This window comes from Pteropus medius, unplaced genomic scaffold (genome assembly GCF_902729225.1).
Source record: "Pteropus medius unplaced genomic scaffold, Ma_sr-lr_union100, whole genome shotgun sequence".
NCBI lineage: Eukaryota > Metazoa > Chordata > Mammalia > Chiroptera > Pteropodidae > Pteropus > Pteropus medius.
Window position 1 is genome coordinate 6,117,406 of NW_024347791.1, and position 23,622 is coordinate 6,141,027.

A 23,622-nucleotide genomic window follows, 5' to 3' on the forward strand; every position below is an offset into this window, starting at 1 on the left:
AAAGGATCAATGAAACTGAAATTTTGTTCTTTGAAAAGTCTACAGATACAGATAAGCCAGTCGTGAGACTGATCAAAAAAAAAAAGATAGAACATACAAATAAACAATATTAGGAATGAAAGGGGATATAACACTATCAGAGATTGAAAATGATAAGTGAATATTTAATGTTAACAAATTTAACTTTAAATTAAATTGAAATTTAATGTTAATAAATTTGCAAATGTAGATTAATATATATAAATTCCTACAAAAAGATGACCAAAACTGATTTAGAGAATTAGAAACCCTGTATAATCTTACGAACTTTAAAGGAAATTTAATCAGCACTATAAATCCTTCTGAAAACAAACATGAGGCCCAGACAATTTTAAAACTTTCAAGGAACAGACCATACTTATCTTCAAATATCTTTTCCAAGGAATAGAAAAAGAGAACACTCTACAATTCATTTTATGAAGCTGATATGAAACTGATACCTGAACCAGACAAAGAGAGTTTTAAAAAGAAAAAAATATACTCCAGTCTTACTCATGAACACAGATGTGAAATTTGCAAACCCAATGGTGGCAGACTGACCCCAGCAAAGTATTAAAAAATTAAAAAAGTAACATTTTGTGATCAAATTGGTCTATCTAAAGAAATGCAAGAGTAATTTAACATCAGAAACTGGATGAATGTAATTCAACACGTTAATAGACTAAAAGAGAAAAATCATATCCGCAACCTGAGTCCCCTAGAAACAAGGCTAAAGTGTGAGTTCTTTTCTGAGGAGTGAGATCTGGGGGGCAGGAGTGAGGAGTAAGAAGAGAGGAGAGCCAACAGGAACAGAGAGCCAACATGAAGATGAGTTATAGGCTGACCACTGCATGAGTGACTTAGTCCCTGAATTGTCATGTAAAATGCAACTGAGTACTCTCCATAGGAAGAGGGAATCCTTTTTCTCAATGAGTAAATTTTGATGAGTGCCAGTGGTTTCCATACTGGTTCCCACTGTGGCCCCAACAGAGAAGGGAAGAGGCATGTGTAGGATCTGAAGGTTACGTGCTGTCAGGGCACACTTTTGGGAGCTGATTGGAGCCCACGCAATACTGGTCCCTGTGGCAGTGGCTCTGACAGAAAATTAAGAAGTTAATTAAGGCTGAGAGAATCTGAGCTGTGAACGAGAACTGTCCGAAGCACCACATTATCTTTACAGCACAAACAGAAAAAGCCCTAGGTAAAATTGAACTATTCATAATTTAAAAATAAAAAAATGAAATAAAAAAAACTCTTAGGAACCAAGATAACAAGGGAACAAACTTGCATAGCTTCATATAGGATACCTCTTAAATCTATAATAAGCATCATTCTTCTTAGTGTGAAATATTAGAATCATTCCTATTAAAGTCTGGAAAAGGACAAAGGTATCAGCACCTCTCTTCCATGCTAACCTGGAGGACATGGTGTAGTAAGACAGAAAAAATAAATAAAAGGCACAAGTATTAGAAAGAAACAAACTATATTTATGTGTAATATGATTGTCTATGTAGAAGACACAGTCTAATCTATGACAGATCATTGTACGACAGATCATATAATTTGGGGATTTTCTTAAAAATAATCCTTATATGAGAGGAGTAGATGAAGTTAGAGATGAAACAAGTATGATCATATACTCATAATAGCCGAAGTTGAGTGATGTGTGCATTGGATTTCTTTTACTATTTTAGCTACTTTGGCTTATTTTTTAATTCCATGGTAAAGTTTAATATATATTAATAAGTATATATAATATAAATAATATTGATGGCATGCAATATAATAAATATATATATCATGTACATACATTTGTATATATACTATATATGTATTTGTATAAACATTTGTATGTGTAGACATACAAATATAATTTATATCATATACAATAGCAAGAAAAAGTATCTAAAATAAACCTAACAAAAATGTGAAGTTTATTGTGGGAAAAAAAAATTTAACTTTATTGAAATAAGGCTTGACTACATGGAAATATAAACATATTGATGGAGTAAAAGACTCATAATTTTCTAAATGTCTATTTGTTCCAAGTTATCCATAGTTTATATTTGATTCTAATCAAAATTCCACAAGATGTTTTTAAAGTTTTGATGTCCTTAATTCAAAATTTTACATGGGAGAGTAAAGGGCCACGAATAGACTGAAAGATAAAGTGGGGAAAGCTTCCATATCTAATTTCAATATTCATTTAGCTCTCTGATATTAAGACTCATATAGCTCTAGCAGTAAGATATCGGCATAGGGATAGACAAATTGAACAATGGGACAGAATAGAACATCCAGAGCCGGAATCACACTTATTCGTAACTGCAGTGGCATTGATGATTAGTGGGGAAAGGATGGACTGCTCAATAAATTGTGCCCGGATAATCAGTTATCCACAGACAAAAAATTATATCCTTACCTCACATCATAGAGAACAATCAATTCCAGACAGATGAAGGGCTTAAATGTGAAAGGGAAGTCTGAAATTTTTATGAAAAAATGTAGAAGACTATCTTCATGAGCAAAAGTAGGAAAGAACTTCCTAAACAAGATAAAAACCATGTAGATGGGTTTAACTATAAAAATGTTTGGAAACAATTCAAATACAACTGTACTAATCAAGGTTTTCCAGAGAAACAGAACCCATAGGATGTATATATAGATAGAGAGTAGAAGAGATTTATTTTAAGGAGTTGGCTTGTATAATTATGCGGGCTGGCAAGTCCAAAACCTGTAGGTTGAATTGTCAGGTCGAAAAAGGGTGGGGCATTGCAGAGCATAAATACAGTAGTCCCCCCTTATCTGTTGGGGATACGTTCCAAGACCCCCAGTAAGTGCCTGAAACCATGGAGTGTGCCAAAGCCTACCTATACTATGTTTTTCCCCAGACATACCTATGATGAAGTTTAATTTATAAATTAGCTACATTCAGAGATTAACAACAATAACTAATAATAGAGTAGAACAATTATATACTGTAATAAAAGTTATATAAATTGCTTTGGGGCCATTATTGAGTAAAATAAAGGTTACTTGATCACAGGCATTGTGCTACTGACAGTTGTCCTGATAACCATCACGGCTACTAAGTGACAAATGGATGAGGAGCATATACAGCATAGATACAGTGGACAAAGGGGTGATTCACATTCGGTTGGAATGGAGCAGAACAGTGCGAGGTCTCATTATGCCACTCAGAATGGTGTGCAATTTAAAACTTATGAATTGTGTATTTCTGGAATTTTCCACTTCATATTTTCTAACTTTGGTTGGCCATGGGTAACTGAAACTATGGAGAGCAAAACCATGGATAATTATGTAACCTTTGTGTAATCTGACTGCCGTAATCTTTAATGGGGAACTGCGGCACCTCTTAGCACACCCACTATACTCCAGACACTATTGGAGAAAATGGCTTCTCCATCCTCAGAGCAACCTTGCTGGGGATGACAGAGCTGCTATAGGGAATGAACTGTTTGTGCCTCTACACAGCACACCTGTGTACCCGCACACAGTAGGGTGGTCCCTGCTCTGGACATTACACTTTCTACTTTCAGGCTCAAGCTCAGTGCAAAGATTTCTGTGCACACACATCTTTGAGGCTGAGCTGGCAGAGACCCAGCCAGGAGGCAGCCCCTCAACGAAGGCGGTTTATCTTTTGTGCCCACTCACTTACATATCTAGGACATCTGCCTACCTCCTGGCTGTGTTCAGAGCACTAGTCTTGTTAATTCTCTTGGCTTTAGCCAATACCTAAGGATCAGCTGATGACCGTTGGGGATACGTTCTCAGATAAGAATGTAAGGTGTTATATATGAAGCAACATTGAGGAAGACAGGAAAAGGAAGGGAAGGCAGAGAGGTAGCTGGAGGTTGCTTGGGTTTGAGTTCTGATTCTGCCCTCTAATAATCATGGTGATGAAGAAGCCATTCAAACTCTCTGGTGATAACGGTGACGAAGCTCCTACCTCAGAGTGCAAGGAAAAGACCTATCACGTGTCAAATATCCATTCCCTCTCTCTATACCTTCCCCTGATAGGGCTACTTCAAAAAGTCTCAAGGAGACGTTACAGTGAGCAGTAAAGAAGCTGATGCTGGCATGCAGACCATTAGCAGGCCGTTAAAAAACGATTGTCTTGTCACATCATGCCATTTGAAAAGTCTGCCTCTTCTACCTGCACTCAATGCTGCCCCTGACTTTGAGAACCAGGTCAGGAGGGAGAACAGTGAGAGGAAAGCTTCGTCTCACAGCTCTTCGGTGCTCTGCACTGGGATGTTAGGGGGCCCAGAAATGCTCAGCATCTTAGTCTCGCTACAGTGAATCATAGTGAATTGAACTGAATTGAATTGAATTGAAAATACAGTGAAGTGAATTAAACCACATGCCCATCACTTATCAACCGTCACCTAGATGGCAGGCAGTGGGCTGTACTTGACAATGTGATCTTTCATTTAGTCCTCACAGCAGCCTCTACAAGGTAAGTGTTATTATTAAAATAAGGAAACCGAGGCGTGGGCTGCTTAGATAAATTGACAAAGTCACTTGGCTGAGAAGTAGTGGAGCCGAACAAAGCCCACCGCGGTGCCAGAACCTGTGCCCTTCTACCGCCTCTGTGGGCTCTCGGTGTTCTCCCAGGTGGGACCGGCTACCTCCCGGCAGGGCTCGAGGACAGCACATCTCTCATCACTCTGGAGACTGTCATGGGAGTCCTGCTTGCAGTGAACTCCAAGAGGTATTTGATGACACAGGTCCCTCTTCCAGACTTCATGCAGTCCAGCATTCTCTGCTGAGAGTCACTGGCTGTCCCCAAGGGCCGAGGATGCCCTGTGCTGTCAGGGACTGTGTCTACTGGGGAGAGAAGCAGCTGTGGGTACCCTTCCTCCAGTTCCTTCCTGAGACCCCACCCAATGGGCTGCTTCGCTGCTCCTGCGAGACCTTGTCTCCTCAGACATGTCCTGTCCCCAGACCAGCAGATGTGGCCCTTGGGCTTGCATCAGAGAAACAGGACAAACACAGCAAACAGAGCTACTCCTCCCCCATCCAAAAAGAGGCCTTTTGGAAACTATGACCATCTCTGTATTCTAAGGGGAGGATAAAACCTGGGTTTGGGAACATTCTTTCTTTGGAAGGACCCACTTGGGGACCTATTTTGGTAAAGAACTTGATAAAAGGTAAAGAACTTAACCTGGAGTTGGGTTGTCATCCTAATGTCTGATCTCGGTGCAGTGAAGTGACCTGCTTAATAATGCACGTGGGTGTCTTTGCTGTGGGCAGGAGGCAGATCTGGGCCTTAGAGAGGAAGATGGAGCAGATGGAAGAAAAGACTCCTCTTGAATCCAAGAATCTCCCCTTCCCAGTTCAGAGACTGTCCTGCTCACAGTACTGAAAACAAAATTCTGAGTGATATTGAGAGGAGTCTACTACAACCTCATGCCTTTTTACTAAACACGGATCCCATGCTAGAGTTTCTTGTAATCCAGAAAATAGCCTTTCCCTGGAGTGACAGTTGCCAGTTTCCATTAAGTCCTTCTGTACGCTGAAACATCCAAGGGTCTCTGCTTTTAAGAATCCTAGACTGACTCCTAAATAGTTAGAACTTGACCACCAAATCTCTGCATCCGTGTGCCCTTGGACACCTCCAATTATCTGTCTCCCAGGCCCTTCAAATTCAACTTACTCCAATTAATCTCATAATTTCCCCATTCACTCCTCATCTACATACACTTACAGCTTTTGCTCCATGCTCAATGAGCAACTTGAAAATCCCCAAATAGTACATAGGTTCATATCCTCTCTCTCTCTCTCTCTCTCTGTCTCTCTCTGTCTCTCTCTCCTTCCTTATCTCTCTCCCTCCCTCGATTTCTTCCTGCCTCTGGCCATACATTGCTTCTTCTGCCTGGAGCACTCATCCATTCTCTGTGTCCTTCAGATAGTATTAGTTCTCCCAAAAAGCTTTCCAAGATGCCAGCCACACTCCAGACTCAATTAGAAGCCCCTCTCTGTGCTCAGTAAGACCCTGTACTTACCTAATCTTGTTTATTTCACCATGTGGAGATTGCCTATCATCTTGTCTGCATCTCTGGTCTCTGCCCTCCAGCAAGGTCTAATAGGCAGAGATTGTAACTATCTGAGTCATCTTTGTATCCCCAACTCTGAGAAGCACAAAAGGGTACTCATCCTTCGAGACTCAGCTCAAGTGCCTCATCCAGTAAGAATTTTTTTCCTAAGAGCCTCTCTACCATTGCCTCCACCACACTGTCATCAGCAGCGGCCTCATTACTACCATCCCCATGGAAAAATCATTACCACCACCACCATGATCACCGTGTTCTCCTATCTCACTGTGATCAGCACCATAATATCATCGCGGCCACCCCTGCTACAGCCATGACTACCACTATACTATCACACCGTCGCCTCGATCACCGCCCTCACCTTCTTCTACCACACTTACCACAATCATTCCTACACTAGCACAGCCACTACCACCATCACACCCTCGCCATCATCAGCACGATCTCTGCTACCAACCTTACCATAGACGTCATTAATAGCACCATCACCATCGCCTCCGCCACCATTTCTACCACCTGACGGGCACCGTTATGGCTGCTGCCATCGGCATCAGCAGTAGCACCATCATTAATACCACCCTCACGGTAAATCATTGCCACCAGCACTGCCACTCGCCACGACCACCCCAATCACCAGCCTCACTGCTACCATCGTCATCACTCATGTCATTACTACAATCGTTTCTAGCACCACCGCCACACGGTCGCTAAAGCACCATCGATATGACCATCCTTATAACCATTACCAACAGGACCATCATGACCATCACTATTACTACCATTCCTACCACTACCATCACCAGCATCACCACCATCACCTTGAGTTAGGTGTCCCTCTACTGTGCTCCCGAAGCCTGTTACGCGCACGTTTCATACTGTTTTATAATCACCTATGTACGTGTTTGTCTCTCCCACTGAGTGGTGGCCTCCTCAAGAGCAAGGACGAGGACTCATTCGTTTATGTATCCCCGATGCTTCACACAGCACCTGGCACATAGAAAGTACTAAATTAATATCAGCTAAGTAAATGAAGGAATAAATGAATGAATGAATGCTACTATAAATAATAATTACTAACAATCATGAACATTATTTCATTTAAGCCTCATGATAATCCTATGAAGTGTTTTTACTATCCTATTTTAACGGCGAGGAATTTGAGGTTAAGTAACTTGCCCAAGGTCACACGGTTAGGAAATGGCTGAGCCAGTATGTAAGCCCACATCATCTGACTCCAGGGCCATTGTGACTAATTACAATATATTTTGCCCAGCTTTTCCTCTCCTATGAAATGAGATTACAGAAGGAAAGCATTCACCTCAGGGGACCTCAAAATCCTCAGAACATGGAGAGTTGCTTCATCATCAGCCCCTCATGGCCTAGGACCTGACTTGGCAGCTTAGCTGCTCTGGGTTGGGCTATGTCTGTGTCTCTGAGCATGAACGCCCTTAAGACATATCCCCAGTTCTCGGGGGACATTTTCAACGCTGGGTTAAAGAGTGATTGTTTATGCTTGTTTCTAATGAGCTTCCTATCTTAGAAAGGAAAAGCAAAGGCTATCTAATAAACACAGCTGACTTGTAAGGCCTGAAATATCCCAGACTCCTAAGAGAGGAAAAGCAATTGTGTGTGAGGGTGTGCAAACTCACACGAGGCAGGATAATTGAAGGAAGCCCTCAAGAAGTTAGCATCTTTCACAGGGATGCAGCATCTGCTGTCACAAAGCTAGGCTCCTGGCACACCTCCCATGGCATTCACCCTGACACTCACAGCTAGAAACCCACTGCTCCAGAATGGAATATAACAGTTAACGGTGACAGTTTCAAAACATCCCCTCTGTCTTCCAGGTACTGCTGAAGAGGGCATGAGTGTGCATGGCATGCGTCCACTTCTTCAAGTCAAGAAGTATCACCAAGGGCCCACAATGGCCTGGCCCACCAGCCCAACTTTGCTTCCTGAGAGAGGCTCCTGGAAGGCCATGTCCCTAGTGCTCTCTCCACTCAGAAAATCTACTGCTGCTCAGCAGGCCATAGAAGCCACAACCAACAGCATCTTTTGTATTAGTTAGCATTTATTGAGTGTTTATTGTGGGCCAGGCACGACACTATTTTCCCACACTGTCCCAAGTGATACATACTCGTGACAACCCAATCAACCAGGTAGCATTTGCTTCCCTATCTTATAGACGAGTAACCAAGATTGGAGAAGTAAAGACTCCACCAGAGGTGATATGTTGTAAGTGGTGAAACCAGATATGAACCCAGGTTTTCAGACTCCAAAGTTTGTGGGCTTAACCACTTGGCTACACGGCCACCCCAAACATTAATTATTATAGGGCCCTTCAAGAGAAAGTTCCAGGTACACATGAAAGGGGGACTTTTGGAGGCTTCTGTTTTTCTGATTTGAGCAGGAAAACATTCACACATTAAAGAGAAGTGCAAACTTTACGAGTAGCTCTTATGCATTTCATTAAAGATTGCTGTGTGTGTAGCATTTCTCCTCGGGGGGCCGTAAGCTCTGTAAGGGCAGGAATTGTGTGTGATATATTTTTGCATCTCCCACACCAAGCGAAGTGCCTGGCATCCAGCAGGTGATGTGGAAATGTGTTTCAAAGAGGGCAGTGAGGATAATGATAATAATGACTCTGCATTCTGGGCCCTCTTGATCTCTCCAGCCTGGCTCCATGGAGTTCTGTGCTCCAGCCAAGCCGGCCTTCTTTCCCAGTTACAAAGACACACCACGTTTCCACACCTCTGGGCCTTCGCCCACGATGTGGCCTCCACTTGGAAGGCTGTCCTCTGCTGTACTATGCTTCCATCAAGGCCCATCTCAAATGCCACCTCCTTGGTGAGGCCTCTCAGCTAGAAATAATCTCTCCTCTCTCAACTCCCTTAATTCCTGTGAGTTCCTTTCTTTCCTCCCCTTTCTTCCTGTCAGAGACTTAATGTGAGGCTGAAATGAGATAATATTCTAGAAAGTTCTTTGTAAGCCAGGAGGCACTATCCAACCATGAGGAAGGCTCATCTCTCTTCGACTAAAGAATAAGATCATCCGTGGTGCCCAGCATAGGACCTCACACACCCAAGGCACATTTTTCTCCCTTTTCCCTGGAGCCATGTTTACGCCCTTCCAATCAAGCTGAGGGGACTTCCATCAGATCAAGGGAAAGTCTTATTAGGAATAGACTGAAAAACAATGGGCAAGGGAAAAAACGCGACTATCTGCTGAACACCTCCCCTTAAGGACTTTCATACACCACGATGATCCTCAACTCTATTATATCCAAGATCCCTTTTTTTGTAAGAAATATTTTGTAACTCCCTTTCCTATTCTATAATGAAATACATAGGTAATGTGCACGACAGTGTTTGGTTAACTGCTCACCAGCCCCGGATCCTCCTCTTTCTGGGTGCACTACGCTGGATTTCCCAGCCTCCCCTGCAGTGAGGTGCTGCCATGCGACTGAGTTTTAATTAATGATTGGGAGCACCACCTCCAGGCCTGGGTACAGCAACACCTCCCTCTAGCAAAATCTAGGTCTTTCCAGATGACCTTAATAAGCCACGGCTTGAAGATGATAAAATCTGACTGTGAATACAGCTGCTAGAAAACTTAACATAAGGGAGAAATCAACTTCTATTGTTTAAGCCACCGAGATTTGGCAGTTTATTTCTTAGAGCACTAGCATTGTCCTATTAAGATGACAGTTCACATGTACATACGGTAGTTGTAGATCTAACACACTTCCATGTAGCTATGGCTCCCAACCCTAAATAGATGTTGTATTTTAGTGGCAGTAGAGAGGAGTTGAGTAGAAGTTGGGGCTCAGGATCAAGAAACATGGGTTCCAGTCTGGGCTCTGCCACTAAATAGCTGAGTGACAGGAGTCAAGTTCATGCCAAGTTGTCTTGTCAAGTTCTCTCTGGGCCTCAGTTTTATGGCTGTAAAATAAAGGGTTGAAGAGATTATCTTTAAAGTTCCATCCAGTTCGAATATTCCGGGACTCTCCTGTCAGCTCCATAGGGCCAGAGGCCACAACTGCCTCGTCCCTACTCTCTCCTCAGCATGGAACACATTGTTTAGGACATACGAGTGCTCGAAAACCACTTTTTGAATGAGAGAATACTGCTGCGATGTATGCAACTCATGACTTTAAACCTTCCCCACTTGCCAGATATCAGCAAGTTGTATGAACTAGCAAACTCTCTCTTCTTGTGTAACAGGAAGCGTTGATGGTATGCTCCCGGAACTGTATTCCACCCTTCCCTCTGCCAGTACGCCCTCCACTGGCACACACCAACATACGTTCCCCTCCCACTAAATAGAACCCAGGCCCCAAGACCTTCTGCAAACTTCTATCCTTCTGCCCTTGCACATTCCGCTCCCATGCCCTCCAGCCCCTCCCTGCGAGCTGCCAAGTGCTCTGAGTCCCCCAGCTCTGCTACGTCATTCCTCTCTCCAAGCACTAAAATGCTAACTATTTATTTTAAGATGGAAGGAAATTAGAGCCTGCAATTAGCACATTTTTCCAACACATTGCCTAAACCACTTCTGTGTAGCGGAGCCAGGAACAAGTGCTAGTAAAGTTAACACAGTTTATTAAGCAGGAGAAGCCATCCAGAGCTGAGCAAATACAGAAACCACATGGAAGGTTCACCTCTTTCCTGAGACAGCTCCTTCGATCAGCCTTTAATGAGGAATGGCGCTCTTCCTTCAAAATCCAAACTATATCTATCGCAAACAGAGGAGAACTCCGCCTCTAAGGTCTATGAGCTGTGTGACCTTGAGTTAGTCAAACAACCTCTCTGAGTCCCAGGTTCCCAACCATAAAATAATGAAAACCTGTCTGATATACATTACAACAGAGGTCCCCAACCCCCAGGCTGCGAACCAGTACTGGTCCATGGCCAGTTAGGAACCAGGCTGCAGAGCAGGAGGTGAGCAGTGGTAAAATTTCATCTGTATTCATAGCTGCTGCCTAGCACTAGCATCACCGCCTCGGCTCCACCTCAGATCATCAGGCATCAGATTCTCATAGAAGCACCAGTCCCTGGTGCCAAAAAGGTCGGGGACTACTGCATTACAAGACTGTGACCACACTCACATACATATAGGATCTATTGTGCTAATATGTGTAACAGTGTTTTCTAAATCAGAAAAATCTCTAGCATTTTAGATGATTACTTGACATTTTTTTCCTTGTATCTATTCTTTCTCACTTTCTTTTCTTTCTTTTTTCTTCCTTCTAGTCTTCCTTTTTCATATATATATATATATATATATATATATATATAGTTTTTGGAAGAAGGCAAGGCCCTGGTCTGGTCCCTGCGGGTAAAAGAACAAATAGGATATGGTCCCTCCCTCACAAGCTCGGCGTCCAGCTGGAGATGCAGGCATTAAACAGAGCTCCAGTACCTTGTGTCACTGCTTGGCATTGTGCAAATGGTGCCTTGCACAGATGTTCAGAGGAGGGGAAGATGTCCCAATGACTCTCATGCATTCCTCTCTCCAAGTCCTTGGTGAAGAGCTGTGTTGGACATGTAGAATGGGCACTTGTCTATAGTTTGAACAAAAGTGATACTGGTTTATTATCAGCCTTCTAAGTGCAGTTAATGTGAGTCAGCCTTTGAAAGTCACTCCTGCTGTGCTAATAAATCGGGTCTCTGAATCCACAAGGCTGAAGGCCAGAGAGCAGAATGTGGCAAATCCACAAAAGTTAATGCCTCCCTACCAAGTCTGCCAGTGGAGAATTCACCTGTCTTTCCTGGCAAGAGCCTTCCACCGCCAAACACAGTGTCTAAACTAGCACAGGGACACCAAGGCTGCCCTATAGGTCAACTCCCACCAAATTAGAATTACGAATGTTCTTTACTGAAATACACCTAAATTACAAAAAGTAAGCTTTCAAACCCAACCTTTATTCTTAAAATTGTAGTTTTCCATATTCTTCATATATATTGTTATTCTTATAAATTATTTGGAAAAAAAATTTGTATATATTGGTATTCTCATAAATCATTTTTCAAAGCGAAAAAGCTTTGGAACCCTGTGCTCTAGAATAATCCATCTCATTTGAATTCAGATCATATTCCTCAGAACTATGATGGTACAGCTCAGGTGGAACTATATTATTATGTATCTGTGACATCTTGGGAGTTCAAGCAACCTTAGCATGGGGCCCCATTCTTCCTTTCTAACAAAGAGTAGCACAGAAAGAGCACTTCATCACATGGTGAAAAGGACACTGTTGGGCATAAGATTATACAAGCTAATAAGTTAGCACGTTACTGTTTCATAGATGCTGGCAGAGGACACAAGACTCCTGGGTCAAAGACAAAAGATGTTATTACTCACAGCAGAGCAAGCAGCATGAGTAGCAGCACATTTGCATCAGGTTCCACGTGGCAACATAATAAGACCCAGATGGATGCTTCACATAGAGTGAGTCTGTATCATAGCTGAGGAACCCTGAGCTTGAGGGAATCTACCACTTTTATAGTAAGCAGCAAGCCCTCCTTCCATTTGTTCTAAAGGGAGATATTACTTCATGCCTCAAGGGTGTTCGCTGCAAACACAACTCTGAGATTTGGCCCAGGTAAAGAGAGGTCAGGGCCTTGCATTCTTGGCACACTCAACAAGACATGTAGGAGCATAATGATTCCCAGATTTTTATTTCTCAGAGAAACAAACAGTATAGTGTTTAGAAAATGCATTAAAGGCAGCTCTTTAAAAAGTCATTTTCTCCTGGATATTGCCCCTCATACTCCCGATTTGATTTGGATCTGCCTTCTCAGGGAATAGAACACTTCATTTCTTGATTGAGTTATAATAGTCATCCTACTTATCCCTCCACAGCAACCCCTACCTACTACATAGCTCCATGGATGTACAGCCATGTCTCTGTGATTAGAGCACCTAACACAGTATCAGGGCTGTACCATGTGCTTAATAATTGTCTGTTGAAAGAATTAACGATTTAGACTATCTTATTTGAACAGAGGCTCCTGAACCTCGGCAAACCCTACTCTTCCAGTTATATCAGAATTTAGGAAATTACCATGCTGTCACCCTATGTAGCTCTATAAGGACACCAGACTGGAAAGACGCAGCATGCATTTGGAGATCACTTGAAGGCATTTTCACCCTTCCTCAAAAGCCACTCCACTAACCAAATGCATATTCTCAGCCAGTACACACTATCTGTCCTGCTGATCTCTGCTGATTGAAAAGGTAGTTGGACACAGGGAGAGGCATCTTGGACAGGAAGGAAAACCAGCTACTGAATCTTTATCTCCAGCACTGGCTGTTTTCAGGTGGGAGAAACTGAGTTTCAGGATAGCCTATTTGGAGGATCTGTTTTTTATGCATATGAAAAATCATCTGGTTATTTTTCTGAGGAAGGGTGAAGGGAAAATTGTGGGCTAGAGTAAAGGACCTCATTTCCAGCAGAATTCCTTTCTATGTAACTACATCATTTCAGCCTTGGGATCCTATTTTATTAAATGCCCCCAATGTCATGTTCCAGAGAAAGAGGACTGTTTAAATCTAGCCCTCCTGGCTTTCTGCAGCCTCTCACTCTCCCAGGACATGACTCAAGGCCCTTTTCCCTCCCAGCAATATCTGTTCTCCCGATCTCACTAGGAAATCCAGGCCAGCTGGGGATTTCAAGTTCCTTTATCTGCTGCGATAATGAGTATCCCAGCATGCCATGCGGCCCCACTCTGCCAGCTCCCAGGCTGCCACACCAAGTGGAATAATAAATAGTTGCCATGTGGGGCTGTCACGACACCCTCAAAAAGGAAGGGCAAACACAATGGCTCACCAAAAATACTCACGTGCCTCAACTTGAGATTTCTCATTCCCAGGCCAGCCTACCAGATACACACAATTCCCTCTCCTTTCGAAGAAGGTGACGTTAGGTGAATGGTCTTTCAGGCCAAGTCCTTAATTGTTTCTTTAATATCATATTTTTTTTATATATAATTATAATGGATCTGGTGTCAACTCATTGTGATAGGAGGGGACCTACTGGATAGAGAATAAAAAGCATGGATTTAGAATCAAAAGGCTTTGAGTTTTAATCTCCTTTCACATTCCTACTAGTTGGAGGACTTTGGCCAAGGTGCCTTAACATTTCTGAGCTTCAATTTTATTGCTATAAAATAAGACCAATAAATATATACCACAGGCCTGTTGGGAAAATTAAAATGAATAACTCATGAAAGGTATTTAATAAATGTTTGTTCCTTTCTCTAAAGTTCTGTGACTTGATAAGGGTCAGAAGTACCAGGGCCTACACAGTGCTCCAAAACCTAGAAAAGTCAATAATAGAGTTGAATTTAGAGTGTGAAAAGAATAGGGAAAATATTTGCAAATCATAAGGGACTAGTGTCTAGAACATATAAAACACCCTTACAAGTCAACAATAAAAAGACAACCCAATTAAAAAACAGGCAAAGGATCTGAACATATATTTTTCCAAAAAAGATATATCAATGGCCAATAAGCACATGAAAAGATGCTCAACATCATTACTCATCATGAAAATGCAAAATCAAAACTACAAGACACCACTTTACAACCACTTAATGAAAAAGATAGATAATAACAAGTGTTGGTGAGGATATGGAGAAAGTGGAACCCTCCAGTGTTGCTGGGGAGTATAATATGGTGCAGCTGCTATGGAAAACAGTATGACGGTTCCTCAAAATGACCTAGCAATTTCACTCCAAGGGATATACCCAAGAGAAATGAAGACATATGTTCACTCAAAAATTCACTCACAAATGATCGGAGCAGCAATATTCATGATAGACAAAAAGTAGAAACAACCCAAATGTCCCTCAATTGATGAATGAGTAAATAAAGACTGGTATATCCATACAGTGGAATAATATTCAGCCAGAAAAAGGAACAAAGTACTGGTACATGCTACAACATGGACAAACCTTGAAAACATTATGCTAAATAAATGAAGCCAAACACAGAAGACTACATACTGTATTACTCCATTTATATGAAATGTCCACAATAAGCAAAGTTATAGAGACAGAAAATAAATTAGTGGTTGCCTAGGGCTGCAGGGGGCGAAAGAGAGGATGGGGAGAGACTGCAAGTGAGTACAATATTTTTTGGGGGGGATGGTAAAAATGTTCTAAAATTAGATAGTGGTGATGGATGCACAACTCTGTGAATATACTAAAAATCACTGAAATGGACATTTCAGACAGTTGAATGTCATGACATGTACATTATATCTCAATAAAACTATTTTTTTTAAAATAAAACTTACTCCAAAAGGGTGTAAAGTACAGCATAGGGAGTGTAGTCAATAATATTGTAATAACTATTGCCAAGTGGGTATTAGGCTTATTTGGGGGATCGCTTTGTAAATTATATAAATGTCTAACCACTATGCTGTAGACCTGAAACTAACATAAAATAATATTGAATGTCAACTTTAATCAAAAAATTAAAAGATGATAAAGTATAAAAAATAAATAGAACTTACCCAATGGGACCAGGATTTGGTTCAACCCAACAGGCAGACTAGAACCACTGTTCAGAAAAAGATTTGCTATTCCTAAAACTGGGGAAAGGAACCTTAGTTCCCTTTGATTTGGACCCAAAGTAGCAACCAGGCCCTGGACCCAAACCCATGTTTATAAAAAAAAGAGAGGAGTCTATAAACTATAAACGAAGGTGATGGGGGAGAATGCATCAGTCCACGTCAGATCACTCAACCACACATGCTCCCAAGCAGTTCCCAGCCAAGCTGGAAGCAGGAAGCCTGACTCTATGGGATTTTCAGTTACATCAATAACTACAGAGTAACACGATTATACCCTAATAATATGTTTTAGTCCATCATTATGAGGGTATATTGCCAAGGCAAGAGGAATGAAGTAATTTTATCTAAAAGTTTGTTAACTCGATTAAACATTTTAAATGTGTGGAGACTTCCATTTGTACTTTTGCTCCATCCCTGAAAATATTAAGGCAGACCTGGCCACTAGACACATGAGCGGCTGAGCTAGGCCTACAGCTCAGGGTTTGAGTCCCATTTGTCACTACCCTGTGCAAGCTCAAAACCCTGGATCAAGTCACCACGCTCTTCTAGAACCTAGATGTTAGAAATAACCTCCAAACTTGTCTGTTTCTCCTTCCTTCTACCACCAGCCCCCAATCTGTTTTCTACCAGTGATTCTTTTAAAACATCAGCCAGATATGACTCCTTTTCTCAAAGATCTGCAATGGCTAAAAGTCAGTGTCCTTACAGTGGTGTCAGAAGTAGGGGCCTGGACTTCCACAAGCCCTCCCATGACCTCCTGTCCTGCACATCCTCATGCCCTCACTCACCCCGCACTGGCCTCTCTGAGGATCCTCAAACACCTGGGGCGGGCTCACCCTCAGAGCCTTGGAAATTGCTGTTCCTTCTGCTTTGAATGCTCTTCCTCCAGGTATCCACATGGCATGCCCCCTCACTGATTCCAAGTCCTTCCATAAATACCTTCTTAGTGAGAACCTCCCTCACCACCTATTTAGAATCAAACTCTAGTACCTCTTCCTCCTTTCCTGCTTTATTTTTCTTTATACTACTAATGAGGTTTAGTTTATTATGTCTCCCTCTTTAGCCTGGAAGTTCCATAAAAGCAGATAATTCCACGAGGGCTGATCTGTTCACTGCTCTATCTACAGCACCTAGAACAATGCCTGGCATATAATAGATGTTCAAGAAATCTTCATTGAATGAATGAATGATTCTTTAACTCAAAGGGAACAGCTGCAACATTTAAGGGCTGTGCAGAGATTAAAGAACCAGCTAAATTGAGACTAGTTTCAGGGCTGAGCAAACAAGGAGAAGCTGAGGTCCTGGAAGACAAGTGGGCAAGGGGAGTGCCCAGCAGTTTCCAATGCCACGAGAAGGGGCCGGCTGGGCAAGATAAAGACTAAAAAGATGAACACAAGGATTTGGCTTGAAGATTTCCCTACAAAAACATGCTACAAAGATATAGTTTTTTGAGGGGGGAGGGGTGTTGTAACTAGTAATCACTCTATCCTTAATTTTTTCCAAGAGAATGTCTGAGTAACCTAATAGTAATAATAGCAATGAGTGATGTTACCTGTACATAACTTTTTTTTTTTTTAACCGCCTACAGCACCGGATATTTCTAGGTAGTCTCCCATCCAAGTACTAACCAGACCTGACCCTGCTTAGGTCAGATGACCCTTCCAAGATCAGATGAGATCCGGCACGTCCAGGGTAGCATGCCATAGACAACTTTTTCATCTTTTTATAAATGGTCTCAGAATGCCCAACTTTATGGAAACAAGCTCAGATCAAGGATGCACATCTTATTATGGTGCCATGTAAATATTTATCTATTATGATCTCTGCAAAACGTGACTGAGAACATTGAGAAATAATGATTGGGAAACTCCAGTGTGTCAGCAATTAATCTAGCTGCTTTCTGCTTTCACACAGATGGATAATGCAATCGTCAGAACGAGCTAGCGAATAATACATTACTCGCTACAATGTATGGCTAGAGGTCAGGCCCTGAAGTCACACAGTCTGGGTTTCCATTCCAGTCCTGCTTCTTACCAGCCACGTGGCCTCAGACACGTTTTTAACCTCTCCGAGCCCTGTAATAACAGCATCTGCCTCAAAAGAATAGAGGGAGGATTAAATCAAAATAATACGTGTAAAGTTCTCAATGTAGCTAGTAGCCAACAATAAGCTCTCAGAAAATAGTTTGTTCCAACAATTAGTGAAAATATGAACCTGGAAAAGCCTGGGGTAAGTGTTCTATCTAGTAAGTGAGAGAGTCAAGACTTGAACCCAGCTCCTCCATGTTCTGACATAATACTTTCCCCATCACATCACAGTTATCTCGCTACATTTCTAGTGACAGGGACGTGTCCTTGCTGAATGTGAAAGTTACACAGCAAGTTGAGAGCATTTTCTGCTCACGGTGATGTCAGGTAGGGCTGTGGTCCTCTGGAACCTCTAGTGAACCGGCAGATCCAAAGGGTTCACTCACATGTCTGGTACGTTGGCAGGGATGGTGGAATGCCAGGCTTACTAGGGATGCTGGGACAACCACGAAATATAGCACTAAGTCACCAAACCACCAATTCTTTAGGAAAAGTCCTATGCACAGAAAACATTCACATTTCCACCACCATCTTTGTTTGCTTTATGGTATGCACCTAAGATGTCACCTCCTTGAAATTAAGAATTAACCTGCCTTATTCATTGCTGGAGCCCCAGAACTATGCCTGGAACATGGCACAAACTTAATAAATATTTTTAGATAAAGGTAAGGAAAGGAGAGAGAGAAAGGAAGAATGAGTGGAGGAAAGAAGGAGAGAGGGCCTGAGGAAAGTCCCCCCAGGAGTGTATGTTGATTTTTGACTGTGACACCCCACCTCCTGTGGGTCCATTTTCCATGGAAGTGCAACCCAAAGACCATCTCCTCCCTTGCCTACTTTCAGAGAAAAGTAAAAGACAGTCTCTCCCATTTGACTCCCATCAACTGCCCTCTACCCTACCACTACCATCAATTTTCCATCTCGTCAATCAAAGCAGAGAGCACTGGAGCCTGGCCAATCACCGTACAGTTTGACCTTGCCCATCCCTATGGGATTCACTCCTTAGACTGAGACTTGATTGCATCAGAATCTCTCAGATAGAGCCTGTATCAGAAATTCTTAAAGGTCATCAGTTGATTCCAAAATAGTTTGTTCCAAAAGAACAGCTAAGAAGCCTAGATTGAGAATGACAGTCACTTGTCTGGAGGACAGAGAACTTAAGAAACACACACACACACACACACACACCACACACACACACACACACACACACACACACACACACAATAATAATAACACACACACACAATGCCTTAGAGCCCACAGTGAAGATTGTAGTTTCACTTCATCTGAACTCCTCTTAGCATGCTGTACCATCCACCTCCTTCTCTGCATTTTAATTTTAATTAGATTTGTACTTGTCATCTCTTCTGTCTGATTATAAATTCCTGGAGTTCCTGGAGGAAAAGATTTCGTCTTCTACCCCCACCTCTCTAGCACCTAAGAGCACCTGGCAGTACAGATGCTCCACCAGCTGCTGGCTGTGTGAGCAAGGCAACAGGCCTCGGGAGGAGCTGGTCTTGCAGTAAATCCTACAAGGCTGTTTCCTGTACAGCCTCTGCTTTTCTTCTCTGACTCCTTTTCCTTTGCTCTGACTCTGGACATTCCTACCCATTTCCTGGCTCTCTAGCAAAGTGGGAAGAACCCAATTTCTCAGCGTTGGACTGTGGCAACCCTGCTGAGAAGCTGCCGCTTTAAATAAATTCATCTGGCCATTTCAGACTTACAGTATGGACCCACCTCAATCCTTGATACAGCTTCAGATCAATTGAATGGGCTTGAGAGGGAATGCAAAGGCCCAGACTCCCACAGAGGCAGCTAATAAGCCAAAGGGAAAGGAGAAAGTCTAACCGAATGGGGAGCGACGGAGATCCTGGCCAAAATTCCCCATCGAAGACACAATCAGTTTTGAATGGATTTGGACAGACAGTCCTGCCAGGACATTCCACCGGTGTCTAAGTACCAGCGGCAGACACAGAGAACGTGCGTTGTGCAGCAGGACCGCCGCGGGCTGCCGGGGCTGCCAGGAAACTGACTACCTGCAGCTCAGTCCACCGGTCCTAGCCCCTGACACTCCTCCTCCTCCACTGAGACCGCTCGGGCTCCTGAGTCACTATAATGCATCACTTCTTCCTCTCCATGGAGCATGTCTACTTCTACCCTAAGGACAGTTGTTTCTTGCACTTTTCATTTCCTATCCAGCAGAAAAAACAAGTGGAGATGCCACATTCAGGCCCATTGAGGCTCTGGGTCAGCAAGTGACTCAGGTAAAGCTTTCGGCTTTAAAGCCCTGTGAAAACTAAGGAAACAGCTTTGTTCCTCTCTCCCCCGTTCCTGTAGCTTGTTAGCTACAGGCCCCTGAAGAAATGCCCCTACTCCCACCCTCCTGCGTGAACGACAGGAGCATCTCTATGCAAAGAACGAAAATATGATTGCTCTCCAATGCAAACTCCCTCCAATAGATTGATAATGCCTGCTAGGGGCATGGCCCTGCCCAGGCTCAGTGGGCAATCACAGTCGATTAGTGATGCTTGCCACATGCCTGTTAAGAAGACTTGTAGAGTGTCCGCCTTGTTTTTATCAACCTCTAGTAGAAGATCAAAGCTCCTCATTAAGGGGGAAGGAATTCCCCGCCCAGATCAAGCACTTGGTGGTGGTCGGTGGTCGACACCGGTTGCCAAGGTAGGTCGTGTAGCTTGGGTGGGAGGTGGAAGCAGAGATAGTTCTCTTCCATCGGATGGGTGTTTTCTCTGTTTCCTTAGTAACCGAGGAAATGAGATAACCCTCTTAGTCGGGGGGCATCCTGCATCTCAGAGGACAAAGACAGGGAAGAGGACAAAGATAAGGCATGGGTGGCTCTGGGAAAATGAGCAAAGGGAATGCTCCGGACTGCCCAATCTGAAAGAAGCCAGAGAAGAACAAGGGCCAAAGCACCAGCGAGAAATAACGGGCATCACCACATCCTTTTGCATAGACATCCTTGGGGGTCTTAGGCTGGATGGGAGTGGATGAGGATTCAGGAAATTGTGAGAATTTTGTAGTTTCTGTCATCTCTCCTCTGTCATAAACTTGTCAGTGAGGAAGGGTCGTATTGCAAAGAAGGAAATAGAAATAAATGGATATTTTATCTGTGTTGTTGTTGAGGGTAGGATATAGTATTTTTAACTCGTTTTCCTTTTTTATGCAAATCATCCAGAAAAACATAGAGCAATTGCTGAAGAAAGCCTTGTTATGTAAAAGTCCAACCAAAAAAAAAAACTTTGGAGTCACAGTGAACCATAAATTGGCCTCGCATTTGCAAAGCAGATTCTGTTTTGCTTGTTGGTTGGCTTGCTCTTGGCTTTTTTTTTTTAAAACAAAAACAATAGCAAGACTGCTGAATTGCAGTTAAGTCTGATGCTATCTAGTAACGTTGGACCTATTCCTACAACCTCCCTGCTTGTCCATGTCTGAGTAAAAATGAAAGTGTGTTACCTAGGGTAGGGAGAAAGGCATGCATTCCCATTGTCACATCAGCAGATTAGCAAGACTCCAAGAGCAGGCGTGAAGGAGCAGACACCCGATGTCCACATTTCAGTTGGGGTGGGGGTGGGGACAAGGCGGGTAGTGAAGAGAGTCAGAATGGTCCCGACTGGTAGGAGTCAGGCACCTCAGGGTGGGCTCTTCTGAAAACAAGGGGGCAATGGGTGGTAGGCTAGAAGAGGAAGGGGCAAGACTGACCAAAAGTTCTGAAAGGAGAAATCTAGACATGCCAGTCAGGTGGCTCCTAGGTCTCCATCTTATTTGGAACCAACCAACAGCCCAGTTCCTCAGCTTGTCTCTGCCACATTCCCCTGTAATCATTGCTGTTGAAAGTAAGCACTCTTGGGGTGGTTTGTTAAAAAGATGTTGACTTGTTGTGTCTATATCAGAGATACTTTCCTTATTAATTATATGTATATACACACGCATACACACACATATATGTGTGTACAGACACGCACACACACACACACAGGATATTTAACCCAATAAGATCCTATAGAAAGATCTCTTTGAGTAGTTAAATGTTCAACCTGGGGCTTATGGGCTTCGACAGACTCCTGGGAATTCCGATGAGAGTTTGCTGAGAATTTTCATAAGGTTTTGCCAGGATTTTGTTTTCCTTCCATCAGGCATTTTCTACCTTGTGAATGGAAAAATTCTTAGCTTCTGTATTTAGAAACTTAATACCAAAAAAAAAAAAAGGCCTTTCACATGTGAAAGACAGAAAAACACACACACACACGCGCGCGCACAGAAAACCACCCTCAAGAGGCATCTAAGCTCTTTGGTCCGTCAGTCAGTCAGTAGGGTTTGTTGACTATGAGACTTTCTCTCACCCACACTGAGCAAGGCACACACAGAGGAGCTGAAGGCTTGGCCCCTGAGCGTGACAAGCAAATTTCCTTCATTCAGCACAAATGCACTGAGCGCTCCATCTAAGCAAGGCATTGCACTGTGCTTTTTAGAGGAAAAAAAAAAGTTCTGTTGGGCAAAGCCTCTATTTTTAAAAATATACACAAATAACTACGGGAACTGGAAGAACATGGTAGGAGGTATAGGAGAGGTTGAGAGAAAGCGCTTGGAACTAAGAGTTAAGGAGAGGATGGGCATCTAGTTGAGGTAACCAAAAGAGACTGCATGGAGGAGATGGTAGTTGAGGTAAGTATGGAAGAAGTGGCTCCTTGGAGTAGGCTTCACTCAGAAACAGGGCAGAAAGGTGAGGTGGTGAATAACATGAGCTCTGGATGCCTGGGTTTCAACACAGGCTCTACCGCCGACCAATGAACTCTGTGAGACCCTTGAATAAGTTTACTTATGTTTCTGAGCCTCAGTTTTTCTCAGTAATATCTACCTACCTCTTAGGGATAGTTGAAAAGATTAAATCAGCTAACTAATGAAAAATAAAGTGAAAAAATGAAAAACAAGGTAATTGATGAAACAAATGAAAAACTCTTGGTATAGAAGGTACTCAAGAAATGATACCCCATAATTCGTTTTTTTTAAAGATGGGGTTTGTGAGGACTGTAAAGGATGGTGGATGGGAAGTCTTGACCGGACAGTGGGGGCATGCTGGGTCCGAGGTATGGAATGAGATCTGTTGCCAAAAGTTCCATGCTGAATGAGATGACTCAGAAGGACCATCTCACAGCATCCGAGTCAGATGGAGCTAAGCCATTGTCACGACATGCGGAGCCTCTCACAGGATAAACAAAAAGGTCCTTTGGCCTTTTTAAAATTTGTTAAGTGCTCTATTCGAAGTTAAGATTTGGAGAACTGAATGTGCATGTATAAGAGCAATGAACACTATAGAATGAGACTGGGAATACACACCATAAGACTGTCACTTGGTGAATTCCTTCAGGAAATGCACTAGTAGCCTGTGCCAAATTGGAGCCCAAGGCAAAAGGGAAAAATCAGTATCACTGATTCTGTCTTTGTGTAAATTTTGATATTTTGTTCATCATGAGTTTTTTTACATTAATTTTGATTTTTTTAAATATTGCATTAAAATTGTTTATCTTGATTACTGAGCTTCACGGCCCCCTTTAAATTTTGCGCCACCCTAGAACCAGTCCCAATGGTCACCAGAGACAGCCCATCACTGATGGTGGCTCATCAGAAACCCAAATTCCATCATCCCTGTAGAAATGTCCATGCTACCAAGAGCCCAAAAGAAAACTTCGGTAATTAATTAAACTTTCCAGACCCTTAATAGTAACCCCGGCCTGCCCACGGACAGAGAGTTTATAACTGAGGTTACGTAGAGTTTAATGTAATCTCAGTTATCCTCACAGTAACTTGGAGAAGGAGTGATATCTCACTTTGCTGGTAAACTATGAGGCTT

General features: G+C 42.7%; 1 long non-coding RNA gene across 4 annotated transcripts in view; it reads right to left on the bottom strand.

The window, feature by feature from the left end:
- The window catches only part of LOC120614924 (uncharacterized), a 119,447-nt gene that overhangs the window by 49,177 nt on the left and 46,648 nt on the right, over positions 1-23,622 (bottom strand). Inside the window, exons 4-5 of one of the 4 annotated variants that reach the window (XR_005656142.1) lie at positions 13,934-14,126; positions 11,514-11,655 (exon numbers count right to left, since the gene is read on the bottom strand). The exons of the other annotated variants lie outside the window; for them this stretch is intronic. This is a non-coding gene — a long non-coding RNA (uncharacterized LOC120614924). The remainder of the gene's footprint in view (positions 1-11,513; positions 11,656-13,933; positions 14,127-23,622) is intronic. 4 annotated transcript variants of the gene reach the window in all.